The sequence below is a fragment of the Oryctolagus cuniculus genome, chromosome 6 (genome assembly GCF_051225735.1).
Source record: "Oryctolagus cuniculus isolate XC-2025 breed Fujian yellow rabbit chromosome 6, ASM5122573v1, whole genome shotgun sequence".
Lineage (NCBI taxonomy): Eukaryota > Metazoa > Chordata > Mammalia > Lagomorpha > Leporidae > Oryctolagus > Oryctolagus cuniculus.
In genome coordinates this window covers 43590508-43613391 of record NC_142872.1, presented here as the reverse complement: position 1 = coordinate 43613391, position 22884 = coordinate 43590508, and the positions used below count along the sequence as shown (strand labels likewise).

Below are 22884 nucleotides of genomic sequence, written 5' to 3'. Positions count from 1 at the left end.
TCCACTTTGACTATGACCTTGTCTAAACAAGATAAGAATCGGAGAACTCAGAGGGCTTCCATAGCCTTGGAAACTCATGACTAGAGCATAGGGAGACTACTGATGCCATAGACAGGAGTGTCAATTGGTAAAGTCAACAACAGGAGTCACTGTGCACTTACTCCTCATGTAGGATCTCTGTCCTTAATGTGCTGTACATTGAGGCTTAATGCTATAACGAGTACTCAAACAATATATTTCACTTTGTGTTTCTATGGGGGTGCAAACTGTTGAAATCTTTACTTAATGTATACTAAACTGATCCTCTGTAAAAAAAAAAAAAAAAAAAAACGAAATTAGCAATTCCCAACTTGACTCTCACTGGGATTAAACATGACAATAGGTCTGATCTGATTTCATCATCATTTAAAAAAAATCACCTATTATTTTTCACTTTATGTTTCTGTGTGGGAGCAAACTGTTGAAATCCTTACTTAATGTATACTAAGCTGATCTGTATATTAAGATAATTGAAAATGAATCTTGATGTGAATGGAAGGGGAGAGGGAGTGGGAAAGGGGAGGGTAGTGGGTGGGAGGGACGGTATGTGGGGGAAGCCATTGTAATCCATAAATCGTACTTTGGAAATTTATATTCATTAAATAAAAGTTAAAAAAAATTATTTATTTATTTATTTGAAAGTCAGTGTTACACAAAGAGAGAAGGGGGGGGGGCTTCCATCCACTGGTTCACTCCCCTGATGGCCACAACAGACAGAACTGCACTGATCTGAAGCCAGGAGCCTCCTCCAGGTCTCCCACATGGGTGCAGGAGCCCAAGGACTTCAGACATCTTTTACTGCTTTCCCAGGCCATAGCAGAGAGCTGGATTGGAAGTAGAGCAGCCAGGACTTGAACCAGTGCCCAAATGGGATGTTGGCACTGCAGGCGGCGGCTTTACCCACTAAGCCGCAGCGCTGGCCCCCTGACAATATCTACTTATAATTAAAGTCAGTAGTGTGTGCTAGATGTAAACCACACCTAGTAGAAGAAAATGACCAAAGAAAGAAATGGAACCTCACCAGCGTGATGCTTAGGTGGCAGACATCCATCCAACTCACTGATCGGTAAGGGAAAGCACCCATGCCTCCATAACTTCTGTGTGCAAACATGTGAGTGCTTGACAGGCTCAACCTCCAAACTAAGTATATGGTCACCTACACGCTACTATAGTAACACATATCTCTGTGACCTACCTGCTCTATTTCTGAATACCTCTGTGACCTGCAACCTCTTCAGAGAGACTCAGATGTGTGCAGGTGCACATTTATGAATGTTTTAGTTTTACAAATCAGTTCAGCCAGCACTTGCCTAGGCATTGTAGAAGGAAAAACAAGAGCAAACTACAGGAACCACCCATCCTTTGTCCATGGTTCCACTTTTCACAGCTTCAGTTTCCTGGAGTCACTTTTGGCCTTAAAACATTACATGAGAAACTCCAGAATTGAACAACTTGTAAGTTTTAAATAACTTTTATTACAGTGTGAGGGTACTTCAGGAAGTTCCTAGAACAAAATATACAAATAAGTAAATTTTGGTGCAATAATATTTTGAAATCCATGTATAGTTTTCTCATAATACATGTTTTCTCTGCACTTTTGTTTTGGTATAGGATTTTATTGCAACAAAATTTTTTTAAAGATTTATTTATTAATTTGAAAGTCAGAGTTACAGAGAGAAAAGGAGAGGCAGAGAGAGAGAGAGGTCTTCCATCTGCTAGTTTACTAGTTTACTTCCCAAATGGCTGCAACAGCCAGAGCTGGGTTGAGCCAAAACCAGGAGCCAGGATTTTCTTCCAGATCTCCCACATGGGTGCAGGGGCCCATGGACTTGGGCCATCCTCCACTGCTTTCCCAGGCCAGAGAAGAGGGCTGGATCGGAGTGGAGCAGCTGGGACTTAAACTGGTGCCCATATGGGATGCCGGCACTGCAGGCGGCAGCTTTACCCACTACGCCACAGTGCCAGCCCCAACAAATTTTTTAAATGAAAACATTTCTATTTTATTTTCTATTTTTACTCATCTACAGTAAGTTTTAAAATAGTCACAGCTCATTAAAACTATAGTAGCATATCACTGTTAATGATTTTTTGACAAATATTTAAAACAAAGTTTGACAAATCATTATATTTGCATAAAAACTGAAACGGATATCACAGACACTTTTTTCTTTCTTCATTTTTGTTGTCTTTTAATTCTAATGCCCACATATAAGGGAGAATATACAACATTTGTCTTTCTGTGTCTAGCTTATTTCACTCAACATGATGCCTTCCACAAGCAACCCCTTTGATGCAAATCAGAGAATATTATTCTTTTGTATAACTAAATAATATTCCATTGTGTATATAAATATATATTCTATACTATATATATCCATTGTATGTGTATATGTATGCCACATTTTCATTATCCATTCATCTGATGACGGACACCTTGTGGATTCCATATTTTGGCTATTGAACGGTGCTGCTATAAACACAGTGGAACAGGTATCTCTTTGACACAATGTGCACACGTCTTTTGAGTATATACCCCTTAGTGGGATTGCCAGTTCATATGGCAAGTCTATTTCCAGTGCTTTAGAACTCTTCGTAATCTTTTCCACCAATATACATTTCCATCAGCCATGAATGAGTTCCCTTTCTCCACAGCCTTGCCAGAATTTGTTATTCTCTGTCTTTTGGATAGTAACCACTGATAGGGGTGAGGTGACAACTTACTGTGATTTTTCTTTTTAGTTCCCTGATGGTTAGTGATATTGAGCATTTTTTCATATATTTGTTGGCCATGTGTATTTCTTCACTTGAGAACTCTCAACCCAGGTCCTCTGCCTCCTACTTAACCAAATATTTTTTGTTGTTGAGTTTTTGAGTTGCTCATATATTCTGGATTTTCACCCTTTGTTGGATAGATACCTTGCAAATATTTTTTCCCATTTTCTCAGAAATCTCTTCACTCTATTGTTTGTTTCCCTTGCTGTGCAGAAGTTTCTGAGTTTTATATAATCCCGTTTGTTTAGTCTTTTTTTTTTTTTTTGTCTGTACTTTGTGGATGTTTTCCAAGAAGTCATCACCTACACCAATGTCTTGGGAGTGTTACCTCTATATTTTCATCCAGCAGCTTCATCATCTCAGATCTTAAATTGATGTCTTTGATCCATCTTGAGTTGATTTATGTGTATGGTGTGACACGGATCTAATGTCATTCTTCTACATATATACATCCGGTTTTGCCAGCACCATTTATTGAAGAGATTATCCTTTCTCAAAATTATGGTCAGGCACTTTTGTCAAAAATCAGGTGGCTGTACATAGATGGATTAATTTCTGGGCTCTCTGTTTCATTGATATATGTCAGTTTTTATGCCAGTGTAATGTTGTTTTAATTGCTGTAACTTTGTAGTATGCTTTGAAGTCAGTTATAATGTCTCCAGCTTTACTTTTTTTCTTTCAGGATCAATTTAGCTATTCTAGGTCTCTTGTGATTCTATATGAATTTTAGAACTGTTTTTTATAATTCTGTAAAGAATGTCATTGATATTTTGATGCTGACTGCACTGAATCTATAGGATCTTTTAGGTAGTATAGGCATTTTAATGATATTGATTCTTCCAATCCATGAGCAAGGATTATCTTTTCATTTTTTTCTGTGTCCTTCATGATTTTTATCAGTATTTTATAATTTTCATTTTCATTGTAGAGATCTTTCACTTTTTGAATTATTTCTAAATATATGATTTGTGTATGTGGTTATTGTAAATGGGATTTCTCTTTTTGTGAACTCATTATTAGCATATAAAAAATTTCTACTTTTTGTATTTTAATTTTATAACCTGTAACTTCACTGAATTGTTTCATCAGTTCTGACACTTTTTGGTGGGGTGTTTAGGTTTTTCAATGGACAACATCTTGTCATCTGCAAACATGGATATTTTGACTTCCTCTTTTCCAATTTTCATGCCCTTATTTTTTTTTATGACTATTTTTTGAAAGGCAGAGTTAACAGAAAGAGAAGGACAGAGACAGAGACAGAGAGAGCAATCTTCCTACTGCTGTTTCACTATCCAAATGGCTGCAATGGCCAAGGTTGGGCTGGTCCGAAGCCAGGAGCTCCTTCCAGTCCCCGACATGGGAGACCTGGATGGAGTTCCAGGTCTTTGTCCTGGCCCAGCCCCAGTCATTGTTGCCATTTGGGGAATGAACGAGCAGATAGAAGGTCAGCCTGCCTCTCTCTCCCTCTCCCTCTCTCTCTCAATTTCCCTTTCTCTGAAATTTTGCCTTTCAAATAAATACATCTTTTTAAAAAGAGAGAGAGAGAGAAAACTCTGCAGATTTCCACCAAATATCCATGTTCCTCCACCCTCCCACTCCCCCATCCATGTAGTTGCCCAGCCCAGAACTTGGAAGCCTCGTTACACACCTCCACTCCCCTGTGGCCCATATATCATCATTCCAAATCTCTTCCTGTTGCTTCTCAATCCTTTTCTTTCCACCTCTACCACTGCCACCTTAGCTCAGATCATCAATGGTCACTTGATGAGACATTCAAGCTCCAATCCGTTTTCCACACAGAGTCAAAACTCTATTTCTGAAAGTCACATCTCATCATATTCTTCCTTACTCCTGGTTAAGGCCCTTTGCTAGGATCCCACTGTACTAAGGACAATGTAACCCTGTGGCTCACAAGACTCTTCCTTCTCTGTTCCAAACCTCCCTACCCCTTATTTCTCTAGCCACTTTGGGCATCTTTCAGATTCCTAAATATACCAATATCTCTCTCTTACTTCAGGGTCTTTGCATATGCTGCTTCCTCTGTCTAGAAGCTTCTACCTACACCTGGATTACTCCTCTGAAAAATATCTCCTCCAACCTCAGGGACCAGTTAATATTTCTTGAATTCCCATAGTTTCACTCATAATTTTAAATGCTTCTGTGACCTTTTTCCCCTCACCCTCACTGCAGGAGATTGTAAATTGGGAGCTTTGTTTATTGTTTGTTGATGCATTTTTAATACTTAAATTGAAAAGTACTAAAGAAATATTTGCTCATTATGTTAATGAATGAAACATCAAATGAAATTACAAGATTCCACAGCATAAAAAGAAAGAAAAGGCCACCACCCTACTAAAGCCTTGGTAAAACAGATGCTAATATTCCCTCCTATTCCTCAGTATGGTTGTCCCTACCTGGACTCTCATTAATGGTTCTTCCTTCATTTCATTAATTTCTTGTCTCTCTCTTCTGCTTTCCAACTTAGAAACTCTATCATCAAGCCTGAATCTTTCTGGGGAGCTCCTCACTCAGAAAATGACCACAGTTTCATCCAACTCTTCCATATCTTTATCCACCACCCACTGTGCATTAGGGATTTTACTGGATGAATTACAGAGAAAGGCTGAAGTCTTTCACTTTATTACCAGATAATGAAAAGTTCCCAGTCTGTGGACAGATGCTGTATTAGAAAAATGACATCACAGGAGGACATTTTTCACCTTAGATGGAACAGCAAAGTGTTTCCTCTTCAAACACAACACAGCAAACTGGTGTCGCCTACGGGCTGTAGGGAGAACTCTGGGGTCAGACTAGCTCACACTGGACCATGGTGAGGCTGGTTTGGAAGGACTCTAGAGAGATCCATGCTGCTACAAGTCTGACCCATGGACTTGTTCTCATTGACATCAGAGCAAAAATTGTGAGTAAACATCTAGGAACTTTTAGGGCTAGTTAACATGGCTGCAATATTTTCACTGCACTTTATAGAAGTATCAGTCTGAAAAAGAATGGGCATTAAATACACATAAAAAACTAGTACTTTACTACAGATATTTGGGCAGCACTAGAACAGACAAGCTGAGAGACAAATTCATCATGAAGGGCTTCCTTTCAATCATAAGTAGTTTGTGCTCATCAATAAGAATAGTTCTATAAGAACCTGGTTGTGCAAATTCAAGAGAATTCAAATAAAAATATTTATGGCAAAAGAAGAACCTGTTTCTTACACAAACGTAATTATGCAAGGCTGATCTGCTCCTCATCTTACATCATGTAGTAATGCTCACAGTAGTTAATAGTTAGGAAGCTAGCTCCACTCTGGGCCAGGCCATTTAAGTCAGACATATATTATTTAATACTCAGAATTCTTTGAAATAGGTATTATTATAATCTCTACTTTAATCATGGGAAACTTGGAAAAACCAGAGTTTAATTAAGTTGTGCAAGATCACATAGCTAGCAACTGGTGACACCTAGATTGGAGACTCAATTCCAAATCTGCAGTAAATCCTTTAGCCCTAAATCTGTATTATACAGCCTTAATCATTCCATCTATATGACTAGTCTTTATCATTCAAAAGAAACACCAAGGCAACTGCAACGCAAAATAACAGAAAGAACATTGAACTTTGAGTCTACATACCCATACCTGGGTGCCAGCCCCAGATCTGTTACTAAACAATATGATATTGTATATGAAACTTATATTTTCTCATTTATAGAACAGGGACCATCATGCTGGTACCATCTACCTACTTCACAAAGTTTATGAAGGTTGAAATGAAAAAATTAATAGGAAAATTCTCCTGACCCCAGTTTCCTACTAATACAGATCCTGAGAGGCGGTGGAGATAACATAAGTAACTCGGTTCTTACTGTTCACATGGAAGACCTATATTGAGTTTCTGGCTCCTGGGTTTGACCCTGGCCTAGCCCTGGCCATTGAGGGCATTTGGTGGGTGAATTAGCAAATGGGTTTTCTCTTTCTCTCTACCTCCCTCCCTCCTTCCCTCTTTCCCTCCTTCTTTCTTTCTATGCGTGTATGTGTATGCGTATGTGTGTCTGTCTGTCTCCCTACCTCTCAAATCAATAAATATTTTTGAAAAAATAATATGAAAATTATCTAATAACTATAAAAAAGCTGTTGGCTCAATGTAGTCAATTATTAATATCTGAGAAAACTGAGACCTGTCTACCTTCATCTCAGGGCAGATTCAGAATACTTAGATCATTTAACTATCTTCCTGAGAAATATAAAGTAATTGGGACTATTTCAGTTAACAATTCAAGCCAATAACTTTATAAACTCAGGATTATGTCATGATTTTTAATAGTCCTAGAAGACATATTTCCTTCCTTCAAAGAACTTCTCATTTTATCCAAGCAATACTATTTACATACACTGAAAATAAAGCATACAAAAAAAAAAGCAATCTCACAAAGCAATACAAGATCACACAATTAACCCAAGTCTGGATGATATGGGACAAACTCAGGAGAAAAGTCACCAAGAACCAATTAGGAAACACTTCATGAAGGAGGGAAGCCTTGAGCTCAGACAGAATTACACGAGACCTGAATGCCAAGATTGGAAAGCTCTTCGAGATCAGCTCCCACCTTCTGGCTGTGGAGAAAAGGAAGCCTACATGACAGGCAATGACTTGCCAAAGCCCTTACAGCACTGCAGTGAGAAGGGCAGCATTATATGATCATGGTGCTTCCTCCTCATCACCAACTTCCCAAAGGAGCTATGAATGAGGTCTTGATGTGGGAATTTTTAAACAGATTGACAGACCTGTGGCAAGCGTATTTCTGGATGAAGAAAAGGGAGGTAGCTTACTTAGCATGCACATTCTGCTTCTATGACAGAATCCAGCCCTGCCTAAAGAGTTAAAATATGGGGTAATGAATAAGAATGCAAACGTCACACCCCCTACATGCTGAAAACAGTCTCTTGTAGACAAATTGTATGGCATGGGAATCTGTGCAGGCACAAAACATCTACAGGGGCTCCTGACAAAGACTACATCATGGCCATACTCAATTCACAGCTGCTCCAAATAGTGTCCTCCCTCACACACCCACCTCCAACATCCAAATAGCAACTCACTGCAAAAGCACACTTTCAGGACCAGACTCTGAATCTGGACATGATGTCACCATTGCAAAAAAAAAAGGCAGGAGAAGTATGGCTAAAACAAGAGCAGAAAAGCTAGAGACACCCCTAAGACTTGCACTGTCACAGGTCCAGATGTTGCTCCTCAAAGGGTAGTTAAGGCTGCTTCAAGATAGACCTGAGAGAATGGAGGGACAGAAATGGGACCTGCTTTGAGCCCCCAAGGAATTACCTCTGGTTCCATATTGACTTTTCAGTGTTTACACAGTTAGGAATAGGGGAGCAATAGCTATAGGACACCCTTCAGCCAGACTGTGGGTCTTTGCCTATGGAACATCCCTTGTCTCTCTGCCCAGGCCCTTGGCAGGCAAGAGAATGCAGAGAGAATGCATTCACCTCTCCAGGGTTGTCTGATCAAATGAGCAACAGTTCACTGGCATGCCAGAACCCTGGCTTCTCCTGGGGCTTCAATGTATCAGGAGTCTGCCACTTGTACAAATGGCTCCTGTAGACACAGTCAAAAGTGCCTGCCATGCCATGACCCTGCTCTTCACAAAGCAACACATTACTCAATCCAAACATGGCGTGAGAAAGAGAAATCAAAGAACATGATCATTTCTCAGGGCTTTGGGCCACTACAACCAATTCATGCCTACTAATGATTGAGGGTTACTATTCATTCTTCTGCTTCTCAAAGAAAATGCAAACAAAGCCTCAACATGTAGCCAGAGTTTTTATTAAAACCACAGTGTCCCGGGAGCTTAGCTCTGGAAGGATGAGAGGCTTGTCAAATAAGTTCAGAGGGCCCAGGTAACGACATTGCCTCCATCAATTTCATTTCCTTTAGTTGCACAGTGTAATGTCAAATCCCCATGTACCTGCCCCTCCCACCACTACAACCTTAGATCTGGGCTTTGCTTCCAATCCTGGTCAAGACAGCAAATCATGTTTCCTTTCTCTTGTCAACTCCAATCAATTGCTAGTAACTTACTTCAGGGCACTCTGAAATATCTAGTTCCCATAGGAAAGAATGCTATGCTGAGTTAGCAAATGGCTTCCAAAAACTTGGTGTAGGTTACAGGGATAAACTTACACACAGTATATGTCTATCATCCCATGATGTTGCCTTTTCCAAGTCTTTTATGCATGGTCTCATAGCAACATCAGTGCAACAGCAAGCTTTCAGAACAATTGCTTTCAACACAATAAAAATTCAGCCCATAGGTCTGTAAGATTACATACATATCCACTGATTGTCACATAGTAAATGCATAAGTATTTGAATGAGAGTGAATGAGAGAAATGCATGAAAACCACATACAGGTTGGCAATCATGGTCAAAGGCAAAAACCTTACTCTGGTCTTGGAGAGCAGGCTTTCCTAATGAACCACAATTATCTCTTTCCAGTTTCTAGATTCAGAAACACAGAAGCAGAGCTTCCCACTGTCCTCAGTATTGTGGAAGGAGTTGAGTTCCCACCTCCGCCCTCCAACCCATATCCACAAGCACGCAGAAGCCACAACAACATATTCTAGTCTGTGGCTTTGAAAAGCTTTTGAGGTAGGAAACAGGAAGGAACTCAACATCGGAAGATGTCCAAGACATCTTAGCCACAGCTAAATGATGGTGACACACCCAATGCCTTGGGAATGCTCCTTGTCTTAGTACTGACCCCATGGAAGGAATAAAAATTCCAAGTTCACTGAAATTAAGCTGTACTCCCTTTGCCTCCATGCACGGAATAAAGAGTAAACTCACTTACTTTCACTTCCCCCAGCAAATGGAAGCACAAAACACAAAGTAGAATCACTTAAGAAGAAACAGAGAATATTACGTCTCTTACACATACGAGTTGTTAGAGAAACATGCCCACCTCACATATATTTTCATCTGAATTTCACTCACTTTTCCCAACTAATTATTTTCATTATTAACATTCTTGCTTTACGTGGAACATTCATTTCTTTTTATGAGACACAGTATAATATTTCAACACATATCCACAGCATAAACCCAAGCCAATTTTTTTATATAAGTTTTGACTGGCCAAAGATCCACATATTTAGAAAGAGGCAATCCAATCTAAAGTAAGTCTCCCATCCTCAATCTTGTCCCCTTTACATAAATTTATAAAAAGAAAAAAAAATGGTGCTGGTGCTGTGGCTTAGTGGGTAAAGCTGCCACCTGCAGTGCCTGCATTCCATTTGGGCCCAGATTCAAGTCCCAGCTGCTCCATTTCTGAGCCTGGCTCAGAGGAGATGGCCCAGTCCTTGGGCCCCTGCACCCACATGGGAGACCTGGAAGAAGCTCCTGGATCCTGATTTGAACTGGCCCAGATCCAGCCATTGCAGCCATTTGGGGAGTGAACCAGCAGATGGAGGAGCCCTCTTTGTCTGTCTGTCTCTCTCTCTCTCTCTTTCCCTCTGCCTCTCTATAACTCTACCTTTCAAATAAATAAATATATCTTTAAAAAAATTAAAAGAAACAGTTCACAAGACATGAAATTGATGCCCAGATGTGTTGGCTAACTTAACCCATCCATATCACACTAGTAACAATAGTACTAAGATTTGAATGAGTTTTGCTCACTGCATCAAAAGTTGATCCCTGACATCACCTGAGACCCAGGAAGTGCAGTTTCCAGTGAGCCAAACCAGACATAGACACAGTGAGTGGGATTCTGTTCAGACACCAGTTGGTTATACTGTCATGAACTTCAAAACTAGCAACGGTGCTGCTCTACCGCATTTTCAGAATGGGAACTCACTTTGTGATTTCAAGATATTGTTTCTACAACCAAAAATGCAGGTGGTCATCAGCCCAGTAGGCACCCTGACATTCTTCCTGGGAACATTCTATCCTGAACTTCCTGCTGTGGGAAATTGTTAGGACCAGGCTGGGCAACCACCCTTCAGTGCGTATGGAGAAAAACTGCATCAAACTTCTCATGCTGATAAAAAGTTACAAAGAAAGAAAATAATGTGAACTCCTACTGTTCCTGAATTAATTAGAAAATGTATTTTTCTTTCTTAAAAAAGGAAGAGAAGAAAAGTAGAACATCTTGTTCTTTATACTTGCTAAAAAAATTTCCTTTTCATTTAAAAGGTTAAGTAAAACCATTTATGTGCTTTTACATGTTTTCTTCCCCAAAAAAATCACATCACTTCTTCAAACTTAAAAGAGTTTTATGTTTCTAGACTGGTCTAAGCCAATATGACCGACTTCCTGCATTACTATTGTTAATAATTTTTCATTTTCCTATCATTGCTGGAAAGCCATATTCCAAGACTGGTGCTCTGGGCTCTGCAGGATTTGCAGTGCTGTTCTAACGAAGTGACTGGATGGCAGCACTTCTGTCTCATGGTCTTCGTTCACAGGGCATTACACCACCACTGGGAGCTTCAAAATGGAATCTGTGCCTCCAGTACACGCCCTGAGCCCAATTCTAAGAGCACCAGAACTCCAAGGTGTAATTCTTTTAAAGAAGAAATAGCTGCTCATTTTCAAAATTAAGATGAAACCATAGCAACAAAAAATTTTTAATATCTTAAACTTCCAAAATTTTAAGAAAAATTTCATAGTCTGAAATGGACATCCTTTTTTTAAAGGTTTTTATTTATATGACAGTCAGAATTACACAGAGAGAGAAGGAGAGGCAGAGAAAGAGAGAGAGAGAGAGACAGAGAGAGAGGTCTTCCATCCGCTGGTTCACTCCCCAAATGGCCACAACAGCGGGAGCTTTGCCAATCCAAAACCAGGAGCCAGGAGCTTCTTCCAGGTTTCCCACATGGTGCAGGGGCCCAAGGACTTGGGCCATCTTCTACCGCTTTCCCAGGCCATAGCAGAGAGCTGTATTGGAAGTGGAGCAGTCAGGTCCCTAACCAGCATCCATATGGGATGCCAACACTGCAGGCAGTGGCTTTACCTGTTACACCACAACGCCGGCCCCTGAAATGGACATTCTTAAAGCCAACATTTGACTGATTATATAGTGTCATGACTTTAAAAAGTGATGAATCACTTGTATTATGTTAAAAAACATTTTAAAACACCTCTTCCTCCTCCTCTCTGGAGAATCATGTTTCAGAGAGTCAATGAAACTGATGAGAGTGCATGCTGCACAGAGAACCGTGGTATCATCTGAGGACCATTCTGCAAAGCTAAGCCACACTCCCAGGTTTGGGGAAGGGAGGCATCTACAGAATGCTCAGAAACACTCCAGATGCAAGCCTAAACTCGGAGAATTCTCAAAGAAAGCGATGATAGCAGAGTAAGTGGAAGCAAGACAAAATGTCAGTAAAGTTATACAGATGAAAAAAGAAAGGCTATTACAGAGCTAGGGATAGCGGCAGAGGTGGTGGGTCAAAAGTTCACAAGTCAAAGAAGGCTACCGTAGAATGCAGGAGAACAGTACAAAGCAAGTCTTTTTGCTCTAGTAGACAGGAGAGAAAATGAAGAGCTTGACACTCTACACACATTTTAAAGATGGCAAAAGCCACACCACAGATTAGAGAATTATATCTGCTTGTGAAGGAGGTAGTTCAATGCCAAGTCAGTGGGAGACAGAAACCAGTCGGTTGGCTTGGAGAACTGTACTCATGTCCTCTGCATTGGATAATCCATCCTGTACTCTCAACAAAAGTCCTATTCATCTGTCAAGGTTTCTCTCAACTTCTCCCCAATCAAAAAGTCTTCCCAGATCCCCTGAGTCAAATTAACTTCATCACTACTCGGATTGTGTGTTCCCTAGGACTGCTGTCCTCTGCTCTGCATTAAAGCCAATTCTACATCGCTGCTTCTCTTCAAAGTCTCCTTCCAAAGCTGTTTCACAGGCAGCAGTAGCAACCCTTGGGGAAGGTTTAAGGAAAGGCTCACACATACTGGTTTATGTGTGCTGGTTGCAACACTACCAAGGGGGGAAGTGATGAGTAGTGTCCATATCCAAAACTCCTTTGGAAATAAGGCTTTCCCTTCGGGCCACAGCTTCAACCCTGCCCCAGATTACCCTCTCAGTCACCATACTTCCAGATTCCACAAGAACACTGCGTATGTACAATAATAGTAATAATACATCCCTATCTGTCTTCCAGAATGCAATCACCAGTACCGCACCCTAAGATCCCTAATAAGCTCCCGAGAGCTTCAAGGTTTATCCCAGTCCACGTTTTCACAAGCAGTCTCTGAGTTCACTTTTCTCTGGGTGATATGAGAAATAAGCAAGCCTACCTAACTTCTTCAACCAACTTTAAAAAATCCACATCACATTACCATAATACGTTTTGATTTTGTTTTCAAATGATTACTTCTGACAGGCTCCCCATTCTAAACTATGTGTGGCACAAAGTAGCTTTCACCTTCAAGAAGAGCTTTGTTCACACCGTACCTTTCAAAACATAAATCAATAGGCACACTTTAACCTCAAACAAGAGCATGAGAAAAACCAGTTTGCATTTCTAAGAGATATAAAAGAAATCATACGCAACTGTCATGTGGAATTTACAGAGGATATCACACACTTTCTTAATATAATTAGGCCCTACGCTATGGTATCCTGTAGTGTCTGTAGTACTTCCTGTAGTATCCAGGCTCTTTAATGCCATCAGCATAACTTTAAAAGCGAATGGCCTTTTCCTACCATATTAAATGTGTCATACTATTTTTTAACTATAGAAAAAATTTCTAAGTGGGGCATAAAGAAAAGTCACTCACACTCTTACCTCACTGAGACCCTCCTCTTAATAGTTAGGTCCTCTTATTCTTTATTTTATCTAAGATTTTTATAAGCAAGGAAATTTTGGGAATTCTATACAAATTATCTTTTTTCAACTATTACAACAAGTTTGGTTGGCTTGCTTACAAAGGGAATGACCACGTAAATCAGCAATCCCTCATTTAGATATAAACTAAAAGGAAATGAAATTACCTTCTCATAAAGCTCTCTGCACTCTTGGGAACAATGTTAGAGTCCATGAATGGGTGAATAGATAAAGCATCACTGGCATATTATTCTACCCTAAAAAAGGAATGAGTTCTTGCCAATTGCTACAACACATGTAAGATTTAATGATATATTGCAAAGTGGAATAATTCATAACAGTAAAAATATTGCATGATGTCACTTATACATAGAATTTGGAAAAAAATCAAAGCTACAAAAATAGAGAACAAAATTGATGATCAGGCCCAGGAAATAGGTTGAAGAGAAGGATGCAGGGAGACATAGGGCAGAGGATATGAAGTAAAAGATATGCAGAATAATTAAGATGAGACGCCTGGTGTGCAACATGAGAACCAAGATAATAAAATTGTTCTGTCTACAGGATTCATGCTAAACAAGTACATATATAAGAGGTGGACATTGTGGTACAGTGGATTAAACCGCCACTTGGGATACACATATACTGTATTAGCATTTCTGGTTTAAGATCTAACTACTCCACACTTCCCATCTAGTCTCCTAGGAATGGCCTGTGAGGCAGTTCTTGCTGGCCCAAATACCTGGACTCCTGCCACCCCTGGGAAAAATTCTTAGCATTCCTGGCTCCTGCATACATAACATAATTAGCTCTACAGCATAATTAGTTATTAGACAAAAAATTTTATGGAAAAACTTGATATTCAGTATAAATAAAAAAGTTTAATACTTTATAATTCACCTTTCAATTATATTTTGTAATCATCAAAATTAGATTTTTAATGAACTGCAATGGCATGAAAATAATATAATTGTAAATAAGTAACATATAGGACACAAAGGTACTCAACTTCACTTTTATTATTTGTAATGTATTAAACAGGGTGTGTGTGTGTGTAAAAGTATCCAAGAAGGGCCGGCACCGTGGCTCACTTGGTTAATTCTCTGCCTGCGGCACTGGCATACAGGCACCGGGTTCTAGTCCCGGTTGCTCCTCTTCCAGTCTAGCTCTCTGCTATGGCCCGGGAAGGCAGTGGAGGATGGCCCAAGTGCTTGGGACCCTGCACCCACATGGGAGATCAGGAAGAAGCACCTGGCTCCTAGCTTCGGATCGGCATAGCTCCGGCCGTAGCGGCCATTTGGGAGGTGAACCAATGGAAGGAAGACCTTTCTCTCTCTCTCTCACTGTGTAACTCTATCTGTCACAAAAAAAAAAAAAAAAAAAAGAAAAGAAAGAAAGAAAGAAAAGTCTCCAAGAAGAGATCTCAGGTTATCAGATTATTTTTCAGGTTGTGAAATTAATGATTTTTGTACCTTTTTAGATCTTTCTCTGGATTTTTACATTTTCTACATTGAGAGTGGATTTCTCACAAAACCAAAATAGAATAAATGTAAATGCATACATAAACATTTAGATATCATTAATCTAAAATTAGAGGCAGAAAATTAGTCTGAGTTAGATTGTCATGTGAAAGTGAGGACACGTTTTACTTACCCTCTGGGAATAAATTTCATTATTTTTAAGTATATTAATTTTTTTTGACAAACCACTGTCATCACATATAAAACACAGATTGTGAGGGTCATATCTCTTTTAGAAAGCTTTTCACATCTCTCACAATAATATCTACAACCATATATAGAGAAAAACGTCAGACACAAAGATGTAGAAGCCAAAATACTTACCCTCAAGAAATCTCGTGTGACCAGAGAATTCAGTGCACTGAGATACAACTGGAAGGCTTCAGTGGAAAGCCCTGAGATTATGCACCTGGGGGAAAAGAAGAATCCATTCATTCAGGTATTCACTTATTTATTCAACAAATATTTATTAAGCACTTATTAGTTTCAAGCACTGTTGAATTCCTGGTTACACAGAGATTAACAAAACACAAGTAACTCCCATCCTCATGGCACCTAAGTGATTAACAAGTAGACAGTAAACTACACATGGAATCACAACTGAACTCTGTGGAGAAAACAAGGAAAATCCAGTAAATGACACTAATGGAAAGGGAAAGGGTGTGAGAAGAAGAACAAAGTAGATCAAGGGATCAGAGAAGACTTCTCCCAGGAGATGGCAGCTGAGCTGAAACTAACAGTATAAAAACTAACCAGAAAACCAACAGAAAAACCATCAGGCAAGACAGCCCGTGCTGTTCACTGACTGAGTGGTGTAGCTGGAGCCGGGAGGCTGCAAGAGTAGAATGCGCTGCGATTAGAAATGAGGCAGGAACTCAGTTGTGAAGAAACTTGCCTTTTACACACTTCGGTTAGACTGAAATCTGACCCTCATGGTTATTTTTGACATCTTTAAAAGGGAGCTAAGTAAAAAAAAAAAATATTAGAAAAATTTTAAAAAGGGAGTTAAGTAAAGATGAATTTCAAGAGGCATTCTTGGACATATTTGAGGAGCTAAATGCCCCAAGATGCCCCAGTATGTCCGAGCCCTCTTATACACTCCATTGTCCCTACATGTTGTACGGAAGCAACATGGAGTAACAGGAAGGAAGGAAGGAACTTGAAGGTCACATGTGCAGTGTGCACAGAAAGTATTGCTGTTCTGCAAAAGGTAGCAATCAATTGAACCAGAGGATGTGGATTTCTTGCACTAGAAATATGAATTTATTAGTTCTAGTTGGATGTTATTGAATACTATCAAAAATAGTACTTTAGCATCGATTGAGAACTGTAGGGTGCACAATCAGCATAATTAAAATGAGAGAACCTAAGCCATTTCCCCATCTTGCTTCCTTATTATTGTCTAATTGTTCAGAATGTCTGTCTGTTATGGAGACAAAGCAATTAAGCCCAGCAAGTTGCAACAATGGGGATCATAAAGCGGGGGTCTGCTTCATTAGCAACTTGGGTATCACATAGAAAACATTAAAGAAAGAAACGCAATTGTAATTGCAAATAATTGGATAGCACAGTTCACTCAGCTGAGGAAAATACACTCTCTACATTTGGAGGCTTTTTTGAATTTTGTGTGTCTTTTCTAACCTGGGCTCTTCAAATCGAATTCCATAAACATCATGGTATCACAGTTGAGATACCAAGAGGCTCAATGAGTGCCACGTTTTTCAGAGGATGGCACCTGCCCCCAGGGAATCCAAAAGACTTTTGTTTCTTGTTAACTAGCCCAGCAAGAAGAGGCAAAGAGTCAATGTTTCTGTTAAACACTAATCACCAGAATAAAGACTCCCATGTTTCTCCTACCCCATTTCCCACAAATACTGAGTTGTTTCCAAGAGTCCAAAGGCTACTCTTAGAACACATTATTTTTAAACACTGATCATCTCGAATGCATTTACAATGCAAGGGATTACATGACAAGCACAATCGCATGTTTGGGTCTGAGTCTAACCATAGTTTCAAAAGCCCCCTTACCTAAAGCCAAGACAGGAAATGGACTTGCCCCAGAGACGATAAAGCAAAAGAAAGACAAACGGAAAACATAGGTCCCCTGATAACAATACTACAACATAGTGAGGGTTACTGAATATTATATCATCACTATGTGGTACGCATTGTTGAATGCTTTCCATATATCTTTTAATTACATGAGATTTAAGAACTATGAATTGTATATATCAGAAAATGAGTTACACAACTGGCTCCTACTATATACAAAAAGTCATAAATGAACCTAGTTGTATCTGATGGCAAAGCCCATGCTCTTAACTGCTAACTGCTCCCACTTCCCTGGACCAAGTTACAAACACAAAGCAGAGAAGGGCATTTAGTCATTTAATCTAGCAGTTAAGATGCAAAAATCCCATGTTGGAGGACCTGGATTTGATACCAGGCTCTAGCTCCTGATTCCAGCTTACTGCTAATGCTGACCATAGAAGGAGACAGCATTGGCTCAAGTAAATGGGTCCCTGCCATCCATGTGGGAGATCCAGCCCTGACCTGGCCCAGTCCCTACTACCGCAGGTATCTGAGTAGTGAACCAGCACATGTGAGCTCACTGTCTCTCTGTTTATGTGTGTATAAGCGTCTGTCTACCTTTCAAATAAATGTTTAAATAAAAGAAGAATTAATGTGTCCTACTGTTATGGGTGAAACGGTGGTGGGGAGAAAAAAATTACCTCAGTTCTTTGTCTCACATGTTAGAATTCCCAAGCAGCCAAGGCAAAGAGAAATCAAGACGTATTTAAAAGCAAGATGTACTTCAGTCAGAGACCTCTTGGTGGAGTGGCCAGAACAGGGGCAGGCAGGCAGGCACTTCTGATGTTGTCAAGATAACTTTCAGGGAAACCAAGCATTTTGTACCCTCAGTTTCCACTGGAACCAACCTGGCTACCTATTAACCTGTCTGACTCCCCACACTACTATTTCCTATCACCAAACCAGAAACAAAAGAAAACAATGGTAGGTGTAGGGAAATTAGATAATTCCTTAGACCAAGAATTAACAAAACATAGCCCACCAGTTGATTTTAATATACCTCATGAGTTTAAAATCATTTTATATTTTTAAATGGTTAGAAAATATCTGTTAGTTTTATCTACGGTGCGATCTACACCCTGATTTACATCCTATGCCCTGGCTTTCCCCCCACCCCCTATTGCTGAAAGCCAGGTGGTCACATGGCCCAACCCAACCGCTGTTGTCAAGCTCCACCCCCATCCTAATGGAATTCGTTGCTCCTGCTTCCCTGCCCATCCTCCGGCAAAGTTTTAAAAGGGCCTGTTCCTGAACACGTGGCGCTCTTGGCTCTTCTCTCCTGCTCGCTCTCCTCTCTTGGCTCTTTCCTGCGCTCTTGGCTCTTCTCTTCTGCTCTCTTGGTCTGCTCTCCTCTCCTCCTCTCATCTCTCTTCTCTCTTCTCTCTCTCTCTCTAGCCTCCTCGTCTCCTCTCTCTAGCCTCCCATCTCTCTCTCCTCTCTCCTCTTTCTCTCTTACTCTCCTTTTCACTCTTCGCCCCTTCCCTCCAGTCTGCTGGGTTTTCCCCAGGAAACCCTTTCCCTTACTCCGGTGTTCAGTGTGCTTTGTGATGGCTAACAATATCAAGATTATTTAGTGACATATAAAGATTTTATGAAACTCCCAGTTCAGTACTCATAAATAGTTTATGGAACACAGCCATGCTTATTCATTTTTGTGTTATCTATGGTTGCTTTTTTGTTGTTGTTCTTTGCAACCATATAATCTTTATGTAGAAAAACTATAAAGCGTCAGTCTGATCAAGAAAGTAGCTCCAAGCCGGCGCCGTGGCTCAATAGGCTAATCCTCCACCTTGCGGCGCCGGCACACCGGGTTCTAGTCCTGGTCGGGGCGCCGGATTCTGTCCCGGTTGCCCCTCTTCCAGGCCAGCTCTCTGCTATGGCCAGGGAGTGCAGTGGAGGATGGCCCAGGTGCTTGGGCCCTGCACCCCATGGGAGACCAGGAAAAGCACCTGGATCCTGGCTCCTGCCATCGGATCAGCGCGGTGCGCCGGCTGCAGCGGCGGCCATTGGAGGGTGAACCAACGGCAAAGGAAGACCTTTCTCTCTCTGTCTCTCTCTCTCACTGTCCACTCTGCCTGTCAAAAAAAAAAAAAAAAAAAAAAAAAAAAAAAAAAGTAGCTCCACAACAAACCTAATCCTTCTATCAGGAGTAACTTAATTATGGAATCAGTTCACCCAAAAAAAATTGTCTTGCTGTACATTATTCAGTTAAGCTAATTTCAACTATAGCATTCTCACTTCTAAAAAATTCTATCCTGACAATTCAAATCACCAGATCCAACTTACCAGAGCCTTCTGAAGTCAAAGGATAAAACACAAGCACTCTAAGCACAATTACAAGTGAAAATGAATGAGGGCATTTTATCTATAGATCTACAAAACTATACAAATTGCCAACTGTACATATAATCTATTTACATCAAAGCTCCATGAGGTGGTACTGAATAAACACGGAGGCAATGAACTTTCAACAATGGAACAGCAGCACATTCCCACCTTTTAGCCTAGCATCACACTTCCCCTGGGATTTGTATTTGCTTGTTATCTAAAGTCCTCAGAAGTTGGTAACAAAAATAAAGAAAAACTGAAAAGTGATCCCTGTTAAATATAAGAGTGGGAATAAGAGAGGGAGGAGATGTAAATTTGGGACATGCTCAATCGGACTTGCCCCAAATGGTGGAGTTAGAAATGTGCCAGGGGATTCCAATTCAATCCCATCAAGGTGGCATGTACCAATGCCATCTCACTAGTCCAAGTGATCAATTTCAGGTCACAATAGACCATAATGATAGGTCTAAGAGTCAAAGGGATCACATAAACAAAACTAGTGTCTGCCAATACTAACTGATAGAATTAAAACGGGAGAGAACAATCCAACATGGGAAGAGGTATACACAGCAGACTCATAGAATGGCAGATGTCCTAAACAGCATTCTGGCCTCAGAATCAGCCCTTAAGGCATTCGGATATGGCTGAAGAGCCCATGAGAGTATTTCAGGCATGGAAAGCCAAGACACTCTGGGGAAAAAAAAAAAAAAAAAAAAAAAAAGACGACCTAAATAAAAGATCTCTGCGAGTGAGATCCCAGTAGAAAGAACAGGCCATCAAAGAAGGAGGTACCTTTCTCTGAAGGGAAGAGAGAACTTCAACTTTGACTATGACCTTGTCTAAATAAGATCGATGTCTGCGAACTCAAAAGGCCTCCATAGCCTTGGCAACTCATGACTAAAGCCTAGCGAGATTACTGACACCATAAACAAGAGTGTCAATTTGTTAAGTCAACAACAGGAGTCATTGTGCACTTACTCCTCATGTAGGATATCTGTCCTTAATGTGTTGTCCAATGTGAATTAATGCTATAACTAGCACTCAAACAGTATTTTACACTTTATGTTCTGTGTGGGTGCAAACTGTTGAAATCTTTACTTAGTATATACTAAATCGATCTTCTGTATATAAAGTTAATTGAAAATGAATCTTGATGTGAATGGAATGGGAGAGGGAGCGGGAGATGGGATGGTTGTGGGTAGGAGGGAAGTTATGGGGGGAAAGCCATTGTAATCTATAAACTGTACTTTGGAAATTTATATTTACTAAATAAAAGTTAAAAAAAGAAAAAAACCAAAGGGTAACTAAATATTCCCTAAAACCTATTCTAAACCATGCACCTTACTTTGGAAATGTTTAGTCATATATTCCTTTAACTTATACCAATGTCTTCACTAGTATCTGCACTGAACTGCCTATGATTTGCTTTATATGGTTGTTTTGGAACTTTGAAGGCAAAGCTAGGCAGTTTGCAGAGACTGTATGACCTACAAAATATTTACTATCTGGACCTTTACAGAAAAAAATAATGTGCTAACTACTGCCTTTGATCACATTTAGCTCAACTGACAGAAATAAGAATATAAAGAAATAATTATATAATCACTATTCCATTTTTTCTGGAGATGAGAGGGAAAGTAAGGATTATGTGGTCAAGGGAGAGGGAAGACAATGGCTTGCTTCACCTTGATAGCTGAAAATCATTTTATCTACAAAGGTGGTTTATGTCCCTAGAAAAAGGAGAACAGGGAATGTGCCATGCATGATTCTTCATTCTACCAAAGAACTTTAAAAGGAAAATAGCATCCAAAACTGCAGTGTGTCCACCAGGAAGCAACTGTCAGGCTCTACTTTTCACCTACCTGGACCATATACTTGGCCAACAAAGTGATTAGGGGAAGTTGGCAATGGCCTTCCTCTCTTGATACCAAGGAGACATAAAGAAAAACAGTAATAATGCTACACACCGAACTCTATTAGACTTTCCTTGGAAGCACACATAAATTTAATTCACTGTGAATGCGTGGGGGAAAAGTGAATTTGGCTGGACGGGAAAGTGATTTGGGCACCATTGGTCTATGTAATCCCCCAGCTGCTGAAGTCACACACCCTTCACAAAACATAAGGCAACAGAATGACTCACTTACTTGGGAAATGAATTAACCCTTTAGTTCACCAGACTCTTTTAGCTAAAGACTCTGGTCTAGTTTCATTTCTTGTTGCATATTTTAGAATTTTCTTTGGAAATATAATTTGACTTCCCATGTAGATTTCCTATAAGAAAATTGTGGTGGCTACTGACACAGATGTTCTAGCTTATGTAACAGGTATATTTCTCAACATGAATTAGCATTCTGGTTCATATGCCCATTGGTCTCTATTAATTAGTGAAACTATCACTGCTGTTAAAAATCTGAAATTGTTAGGTATGGAGTCAGAAATTGAGCCTTTGTGTGTATGAGAAAGGCCTGAAGACCAGCACCTAATGTGGATGCTCCAGAAGCCCAGCATCTGCACTTCAAAGTCCTGCCTGGATCCTGCTGACCTTCCAGGGGGTCCTGCCCCTTCTACCTGGCCTGATTAACATCCTTCCTCTAAGGCGGGGTGGCGCCAGCCAGGCTTCCCCTGTCCGATAACTTCAATGGGAAAAACTCAGAAAGGAGTTTTTCAGATTTACATCCAACAAGTCCTTTGTTCTGGGTGGAGAAGGAGAGGGGAGAGTAAAGGCTCATGCCTGAATTCTTTCTTGTGTGAAGACAAGGACCCTTTGCTTCTCCGGTAACAGCTTTACTTACCATGCCATGATACCAACCCAGTGATTTTGTTACAGGAGAAGCAAACGGTCCTTGTCTTCGCACAAGAAAGAATTCAGGCGTGAGACAGACAGCAGTGGAAAGCAACACGGCAAGGTTTATTAGGGCAGGGACATCTGTAAGAACGGATGGGCACCTCTCCAGACAGAACCTGAGAGAGAGCCTAGTGCACGGTTAGGCTGGGGTGTTTAAGGGGATGGGACTTGCCTTCCTGCCTTTACTCTCCCCTCTCCTTCACCTCCCGGAACAAAGGACTTGCTGGATGTAAATCTGAAAAACTCCTTTCTGAATTTTTCCCATTGAAGTTATCGGACAGGGGAAGCCTGGCTGGTGTCACCCCACCTTAGAGGAAGGATGTTAATCAGGCCAGGTAGAAGGGGCAGGACCCCCTGGAAGGTCATCAGGCTCCGATCGCTGTAGATGTCAATTCCTTAGGCCTTTGTCACAT

At 40.4% G+C, this 22884-nt stretch overlaps 1 protein-coding gene across 16 annotated transcripts in view; it reads right to left on the bottom strand.

Annotated features, from left to right (window-relative positions):
- The window catches only part of LOC127490526 (uncharacterized), a 451570-nt gene that overhangs the window by 13348 nt on the left and 415338 nt on the right, over positions 1-22884 (bottom strand). For all 16 annotated transcript variants that reach the window (XR_016236414.1, XR_016236406.1, XR_016236405.1 and 13 more), the window contains one exon: positions 15529-15613. The gene's annotated coding sequence lies outside the window, so the exon portion shown is untranslated. The remainder of the gene's footprint in view (positions 1-15528; positions 15614-22884) is intronic.